This window comes from Rana temporaria, chromosome 3, assembly GCF_905171775.1.
Source record: "Rana temporaria chromosome 3, aRanTem1.1, whole genome shotgun sequence".
Taxonomy (NCBI): Eukaryota; Metazoa; Chordata; class Amphibia; order Anura; family Ranidae; genus Rana; species Rana temporaria.
Genome location: NC_053491.1, coordinates 234,867,653 through 234,876,332, shown reverse-complemented (window position 1 = coordinate 234,876,332; position 8,680 = coordinate 234,867,653). Strand labels below are relative to the sequence as shown.

The window sequence follows — 8,680 nt, the reverse complement described above, 5'->3', positions numbered from 1 at the left end:
AAAGGGTGCAATATGTTACCCCAAACTTTTTATCTATATGTGTATTTGTCTATGTTTATCTTTATTATAGTAGCCTTTCAGTGTTAGATTAATTCCATACAACAGAAAGACCTGGCTGACCCTTCCAGTCCCCGTGTGTCCTTGCTGTCAACTTTGTGGTACATCATGCTGTTTGCAAAAATCAAATATCGCATAGCCTTTTGGTTCACGGAGGAATCATAATTGGGCTTAACATATGATTTAAGATATATACTTAATATAAGCTTGATCGTACTATATATTAAAAGGAGAGCTGATAGTTGACCGCATTGACAGACACTGCTGCTATAGACTAGTGTGGCGGGTTGCCTTTTGCCATATAATAGAGTTTGTCTGTGAGATTACAGAGCATAAAAAATCCCTCCCACCTCTCTTTTCTGCCTGTGTGAGTCACTCTATATTCAGAGCAGCGCTTGTATGTCTGTGTAAGAGCAGGAGCTGCAGCAAGGAGTGCTGGAGCAGATTGCTCCTTCTGTGAAAAGTGACTATAGCTTGGATGTGCTACCTTCTTCAAGACAATTTTGGGGAAACGATACCGGGTAAATTTAATAACAGGAGTGTTTTCTATAGGACCCTGCAAGTCCAGTTTTCCTCTTTGCACTTTACAGGCAAGGTAAGAACACAACTTTGAGGAAATTTATTACGTTGAATGAGCAGTTTATTCGTTGATTCATTAAATGTCACATTTGCTCTATTTAGAAAACGCTTATTGTGTTACCCGTATGCAATCAGATATGGGAACAGCTGCTGGTGCTTACTTTTTTTGGCTTGGTTGTGGCATGCTTACATTTTGGTACACTTGGTTTACAAATTGTTTTAGGATGGATTTGCAACATCTTTATATAATATATGTTTTTTGGAAAATCGAATGCATCCAGGCGCATGAGAAGAACGATCCCGCTTTTCACAAAAAAATCTTTCTGTGGGCATTGATGGCTCTGCCACACGTTGTCCCAAATTTTTTGTTGCTGTGCAATGTAATTGGCCACAAATATTTTGTGGCACCTGCAAGTATTTTATTTATTTTTTGCTGAATAGTACATACCTTTTTTGTAAGATCTTTTTCTTTCTTTCTTTTTAATTTTTTTTATTTGGGATTTTATCATTAATGGACCTGTTCTAGTTTATTCACCGAAAAAGTCTATATCATTTTTTTTGTTGTAAATATCTATGTTGTAGATGGCCTGTTTGCATATTTTTAGTGCAGTGTGTCATGGTAGTGTGTCTGTAAGTGCAACGCATGTTAACGCACATTATATATTTGAATGGCACCCCATTGCACTGAAGCAATTCAGATCGATTGCACCTTTGTTGAAGGGCACCGAAATTCATGGTAATGCACTACTGTGCAATGTGGTGTGATGTGTTGCCAAAAATACATGTCCGTTTTTATGGATGATTTATTTGAATAGGCTGCCTCTACACAACACACGTAAAGCCACCTGCAACAACGCACCAGTATGACAAAGTTTGAATGGGCCCTAAGGTTAAGTTTACATATATGCGAATTGGGTGCGTTTTTAATTGCATTCAATTTGCATAACATGTGAATGTGACTGGCTCTTAAAGTGGTTATAAACCCTTACAGACCACTTTAACCTACAGGTAAGCCTAGATTAAGGCTTATCCGTAGGTGCAACAAATATCTCCTAAAGTTCCATGGTTTAGGAGATATTTAGGAGATATTTGCAAAAGAAAGGCACCAATGTCTACGGCGCATGCGCCATAGACAACGGCGCGCAGGCGCACTGAGTGTGCTGTCACTAATGGCGATCATGCTGTTAGTGGCGACACCCGTGGGAGTGACGTCATCGCGGCTCCGCCCAGTCACAGCGCCGGAGCCGCGATATGCGGAAGTGACTTGTGGAGAGATGGCGCTGACTGAGGAGGTGACCGAACACCGCTGCGGGGGCTTCAATCTCAGGTTAGTACTTCATAATGATATATGCTATGCATACTAGCTCATTATGCCTTTGCCTTGCAGGGTGTTTCTAAAAAAAAAAGAGGGTTTACTTCCTCTTTAATGGAGCCGGTTCATACACGTCCGGTCCAGCCGCGATGTGGTTTTGAAAAGGGCCCTGTGCGTTTTTGAGTCTGGTTCAGGTGCAAGTTTAGGCAAAAATTTGCACCTGAATCGCACCTGAACCGGTCAACAGAACTGCACTGGACTCCAGACAGCAAAACGCAGCCTGACATGTGTGAACCGAGCCTCAAGGAGTTATTTAATAGTCAGCTTTACTTAACGTTAGCTCTCATTTTAAATTGAACAAGTTTCATTATGAGTTTTAAACATTAAAGAAGTTGGCTTTTATTACAACCCATACTTGCCTGCAGGAAAACACTTAAAATGGGGAAAAAAATGTAATATTCTAATTAATAGTGCTGTTAAAACTGAACACCTGTTAATATCTACGGAAAAAAGTAAAAATGGCAACAAATTTTATAACATACATCTACAGATTAGACTTTTTTTACTTTGTCACTTTTACAGGAGACTATTATTTCATTTAAATTTGTGCGAGATTAGTTTTTAAACAGCAGCACTTATTGTAACACAGGGTATCCTGTCCATTAGAATGAAACATAGAAAACTGTGTGGTATTTGTTCTATTCTGTTTAATGGATTGTGACATTAGCAGTTTAGTAAAGCAAACAAGCAAATCATTATGGTTACCGTGAACATTGTCAAATGTGACATTAGCCTTTTTTGCGGAGTGCCTGTCAGGTGCAGTACTGGGTCAGAGAATCTACCTCTAATGGAACAATAAAAAGTATTATTTTGCTGAGTTTTCTGGCAATCAGTGAAGTATTTATACATGAATAGTGTTCAGTAATAAACCCCTGGCATTGTTATGCTTTCATAAATATGCTCTACAGTGGGTCTCTTGAAAGTAATTGTAAACCCAATCGCTAATAGCTCGTATAGGCTTTAAAGTGGTAGTAAAGTCTTTTTAACTTGTACCTACAGGTAAGCCTATAATAAGGCTTACCTGTAGGTACAGTGAATATCTCCTAAACTTGAACAGTTTTGGAGATATTTAAAGTGAATGCAGTCAGTGACATCACCAGCGCATGTGCTCTGAAGGGACGGTATACCCGTGCTGTGCCTGTTACTCAATGCAATGCAGTGAGATCACTAACAGCTCTGTCAACAAGCATTTCGCAGGCATGATCCACCATTGTTGCCATTAAGAATCCAGTCCAGGGAAATAGGGTGCAGCCATCAATTTTTTCCCTACTTCTCCAGTGAGTCACAGGAGTGCACTTAGTTTTGAACTCCTGTGATCCGCATTCAGCTGATAGTGGTCTAAAGTCCACTGTCAGCTGACTTTAACCACTTGCAGTCTGCCCGCTGTCGTTGTACGTCGGCTGTTTGAAGTGGAATACTGTTGGTTTGGCAGCAGATAGCTGCCATAACCCCATTATCCTTTTTAATGGTGCATGGTCCTCTTTCGATAAAAGTGGTCTCCGGGGCAGGTTTCACTGTGAGATAACTTTTATGGCCGGGGACGGCAGAGGGCCCTCCCTCCCGATGTGCTCCTATTGTCTCCACCGCTTACCAGAGCCGTCAGTAGCGGCGTAGATGATTGCGTCCTTTCCCTTGTGAGGCTGAATGCAGAGTGAGGGAAAGATGGCCCCCGCTCGGCTCCATAACATTGGATGGCTGAGGCAACGTCAAATGTCACTTCCGCCCAATGGTCTTTTTGAAAAAAATAAATATATTTTTATTTTTTATTGCATTTAAGTGTAAATGCGAGATCTGAGGTGTTTTTGACCAGAGATCTCAGATTTAAGAGGTCCTGTCATGCTTTTTTCCTATTACAAGGGATGTTAACCTTCCTTGTAATAGGAATAAAAGTGACCCATTTTTTTTATATAGGACAGTGTAAAAATAAAAAATAAAAAGTAAAATAAATAAGAAAACATATTAATAAATTTAAAGCGCCCCTTCCTGCCAAACTTGTGTGCAAAGCAAACACATGCATAGCGCCCACATATGAAAACGGTGTTCAAACCACATATGTGAGGTTATGCCGCAATCGTTAGAGCGAGAACAATACTTATAGCACTAGACCTCCTCTGTAACTCAAAACTGGTAACCTGTATAAATTTGTAAACGTCGCCTATGGAGAATTTTAAGGGTCAAAGTTTGTCACCATTCCACAAGCAGGCACAATTTTGAAGCGTGACATGTTGGGTATAAATTTACTCGGCGTAAAATTATCTTTCACAATATTAAAAATAAAATGGGCTAACTTTATTGTTGTCTTATTTTTTTATTCAAAAAAGTATATTTTTTCCCAAAAAAATTAGCTTGGAAGTGCAAATACGGTGTGACATAAAGTATTGCAACAACCACTATTTTATTCTCTAGGGTGTCTTAAAAAAATGTATACAATGTTTGGGGGTTCTAAGTAATTTTCTAGCAAAAAAAAATGATTTAACTTGTAAACACCAAGTCTGAAAATTAGGTTAGTTAATGTTGGGATCCATCCAGATTCCTGACCGGCAGCTATGGACTCTCAGCACACCACTGAGGGCCTGAGCCAGCTGCTCCCGTCCCCTACACAGCCCAGCGCTCCAGTGAACACTGGAGGGGCAGAGCACAGAGTGGTGACTGACAGTCACAGGCTCTCTGCTTACTGAAGACCGAGAACTGAGCAATTATAAGTTGAGGCAGCAGGGGGCAGTTGTAGCATCAGACCAGGAAAAGTAGCAGTGCTACAGTAAGCTGCAAAAAAAGAGTACAAATATTTTAGTAAAAAAAGGCAAGCGTATAATGTGCAGTGTTTCAATGTGCTTTAACTGAATTTCATTTTGTTTTAGTTTATATTAGGGATGAGCCTGGGTTTTATTTAAACTGGGTTCTCAGAATACGACTAAGTGTCAGGTGCCAAATCTGAACCCCACTGGAGTCAATGGGATCTGAATGTTAAAAAACAGTAGTGACCAAATTCTAGGATAATAGGCAAGGGATTGTCAAACAAATGGCACTTCCCTGGGAAAAATGTACCAAAGGAAAAAAAATCAGTTTGTCGAGGAGAAGCAGTTTTTTTAGTGTTTTAAGTGAAACATTTAAAATGCAAAGTTCTTTTAAATAACATTCCTGAGGAATGCCCTGAATCTGCCTGCGAAGTGGAAGATTTTTCCAATGTATATTACCTACCGCAAGAAAACATTTTCTTTGACAAATGACAGCCCCCGAGTACTTATTTTGTTTGTAAACAAAGCAACTGTGAATTTCCTTCATCTATACCAGACCTTTATCCTTAATGAGAATCTTGTATGGATGTCAGGAGGACCCAATGCAAAATAGGTGTGGGGGTCCCCCCCAATTTCATACACTTTGGGCCTGGTATAAATTTTAAGAGGGAACAAGAGGGAACAATTTTTAAGAGGGAACAATACACAAAAAAAACACAAGATAAAAAGCCTAAAGACATCCCCAAAATCTATACCACAACCTTATTCAAACAAGCAGCCTGAGAGGCTAGTAAAAGGGGATGAGCATTCTCCTCCTGAACCATACCATGCTAAATACCCCCAACGTGGAGGATATCTTGTCAGTGGGACCCCTGGCAAAGTACCTTACCCCCACGTTATTAATATGGAGGTCCCCAAATACCAGCTCAGTGTATGTTAAAGAGTAGGGGTACAGAGTACCCCTACTCATTCACATATACACAAAAATGAACAGTAAATAAAGATACACAGTTTTTGACAAGTCCTTTATTTAAAAAGAACTGAAAAAAGTCCTGTGATATACATCCATAATCAAGCACTTTATCCAGCGAAGCAGATCCACTTTAATCCCAATAAAGGATTTCAGACACCCACTGAAAGAAAGAAATACCATCAGACGTGTCCAATCCTGTCACTGAATCTATAGGAATGATATCACCTGGGGCCCTGCCACTAAAAGTAAACAAAGGGGCGAGATCTCTCAGGTGATAGTTACATAGTTAGTCAGTAGGGATGAGCCGAACACCCCCCCCCCCCGTTCGGTTCGCACCAGAACCTTCGAACGGACCGACCATTCGCGCGAACATTTAGAACCCCATTGACGTCTATGAGACTCGAACGTTCGAATTCAAAACATTTTAAAGCCTAATATATAAGTTATTGTCGTAAAACGTCTTTGAGAACCCGGGTCTTGCCCCAGGGAACATGTATCAATGGAAAAAGAGTTTTAAAAACGGTTGTTTTTTTCTGGAGCAGTAATTTTAATGATGCTTAAATAAAAAAAATAAAAAAAATTCCTTTAAATATTGTACCTGCTGGGTGTCTATAGTATGCCTGTGAAGTGGCATGTGTTTAGAACTGTCCCTGCACAAAATGAGATTACTATAAGAAAAAAGTAATTTAAAAAATGCTTGCGGCTTTAATGTAATGTCTGGTCCCTGCAATATGGATGAAAATCCTTGAGAAAATAGCACAGACACAGACAGTACACACACCACGTAGCTTTAGGTGCACACTGCAGAGGACACAGGCAGTACACACTACGTAGCTTTAGGTGCAATCTGCAGAGGACATGGGCAGTACACACCAAGTAGCTTTAGGTGTAATCTGCAGAGGACACGGCAGTACACACACTACGTAGCTTTAGGTGCAAACTGCAGAGGACAAAGGCAGTACACACACTACGTAGCTTTAGGTACAAACTGCAGAGGACACGGGCAGTACACACCACATAGCTTTAGGTGCAAACTGTAGAGGACACGGGCAGTACACAGCAAGTAGCTTTAGGTGCAAACTAGAGGACAAAGGCAGTACACACACCACATAGCTTTATGGTGCACACTGCAGAGGACACAGGCAATACACCACATGAGAATACTGCAGCTAGCACAATCACCTGCCTGCCAGTAAATTAGGAAGAGCTGATCTAGCTAAACTATACAGTGTATAAATATATATACAACACCTGGGATGCATATATATCCTCTACACACTGTAACTTTAACTGATAAGCCTGCCTGCTCTATCTACCTGCAAAAAATGACACTCTCTCTGTCTCTCTCTGTTCTCTCTTAACCACTGCAACACAGTACACAAGGCCAACCTGGGGCGTGTAGTAAACCCCCTGAGCCATTATTGGCCAAAGCCACCCTGGCTGGATTTTCCCCGGATCAACTTTACCTATAAATGTCAGTACTCAGTTATATTATGTACATTCAGGAAAAAATTCAGGCCTTTCTTAAAGCAATCTACTGAGCTGGCCAGAACCACCTCTGGAGGGAGTCTATTCCACAATTTGGCAGCTCTTACTGTGAAGAAACCTTTCCGTATTTGGAGGTGAAATCTCTTGACGTAAAGAGTGCCCCCTTTTCGCTGGTTGCTAAAAATGCGGTGGGTGCAGGCATTGGCAGCTTTGTTAGCAGCAATTCTCAGGAAGGACTTGTCATAAGTATATAGTAGCAGTAGAAATACTGCTACAAAATATGATGTTCGGCTTCTGCTAAATGAGCAACTCATTTGGACAAATCCCTAAACAGCCAAATGTGTGCTCAGACTGAACCTTGAGCTCATCCCTAGTTTACATCTAATTTAATATGTTAAAAGAAAAGTGTCTGTCGTGGGTTACAGGAGTGCACCTACTTTTTTCTCCTGTGACCCATAGTCAGCTTATGATGGGCTATTTCTCGCTATCAGCCGCTTCAGGCTCTGAAAGGGTCCCAACCATATTGTCGGGATCCACCCAGCTGACTGATTGACAGTTGGCTTGGAGAGCTGAAGCCAGTTCAGTCTGTCCCCTCTCTCCTGTTTGGTTCTCTAGTGAGTGCTGGTGGAGTAGAGATCAGTGATTGAGGACCACTGTTCTCTGCTCTGAGCATTCAGGTGATCGCTCAATTCTTGGTCTTAGACTGGGGGAATGTGTGAGAATGAAAATGTCTATATTAAAGTAGTATGAAACCCAAAACCAAAAATGTAACATAATGCAGCTTACCAATTATTGGATGTGGTGGCTGCATCAATTTTTTGCTGATCATTGACCATGTTAAATGGTTTGTCTCATTTCTGTAAACTGATAGATGTGGAAGAGAGCTTGCTCTTTTTAAAAACAGACTTTACTGACCAGGTCAGCATATGAAAATGTAAGAAAGAAAGCCTAAAAAAGAAAAACAAATTCAAGCTTCATGTGTAAGAATTGGTAAGCTGCAAGATAACAAATGTTTGCTTTTGGGTTTAATACAGCTTTAAGCATTTAAATACTATTGTTCCCTAATGGAAACAGGTAATTTTCCTCTGTGTAAGAAAATAATAGGAAAATATATTGAAGTTAGTCAAACATGCATTAACATCTCATTTAGCAGAATGGAAACTAAGACTTGGAATGCATTAACAATAAGTTCATTTTTATGATACCAGTTGTGTTGACAACATATGACATACATTGGAGATCTTTTGGAGGATTACATTTATTTTTTACAGCAAGCAAATTGGTGGGCCATGTACAGGACAATAGGCTGTAGAAGGAGATATACATTTATATATACATTTTATAAAAAAAATAGAAAATAGTTCATCTATTTCTATAAACTCACGTTGGGGAGCTGCCCAGTGATTTCCAACCCTTAGTTAATTTCTTTAGGGAAGAGTTAATATCTTTCTATAAACTCACATTGGGGAGCTGCTC

At 40.2% G+C, this 8,680-nt stretch overlaps 1 protein-coding gene across 3 annotated transcripts in view; it reads left to right on the top strand.

The window, feature by feature from the left end:
* Window positions 1–424: 424 nt before the first annotated feature.
* HRH2 (histamine receptor H2) overlaps window positions 425–8,680 on the top strand; it is a 166,085-nt gene continuing 157,829 nt past the window's right edge. For 2 of the 3 annotated variants that reach the window (XM_040344476.1, XM_040344477.1), the window contains exon 1: window positions 425–652. The gene's annotated coding sequence lies outside the window, so the exon portion shown is untranslated. The remainder of the gene's footprint in view (window positions 653–8,680) is intronic. The other variant, XM_040344474.1, reaches the window with a different exon arrangement.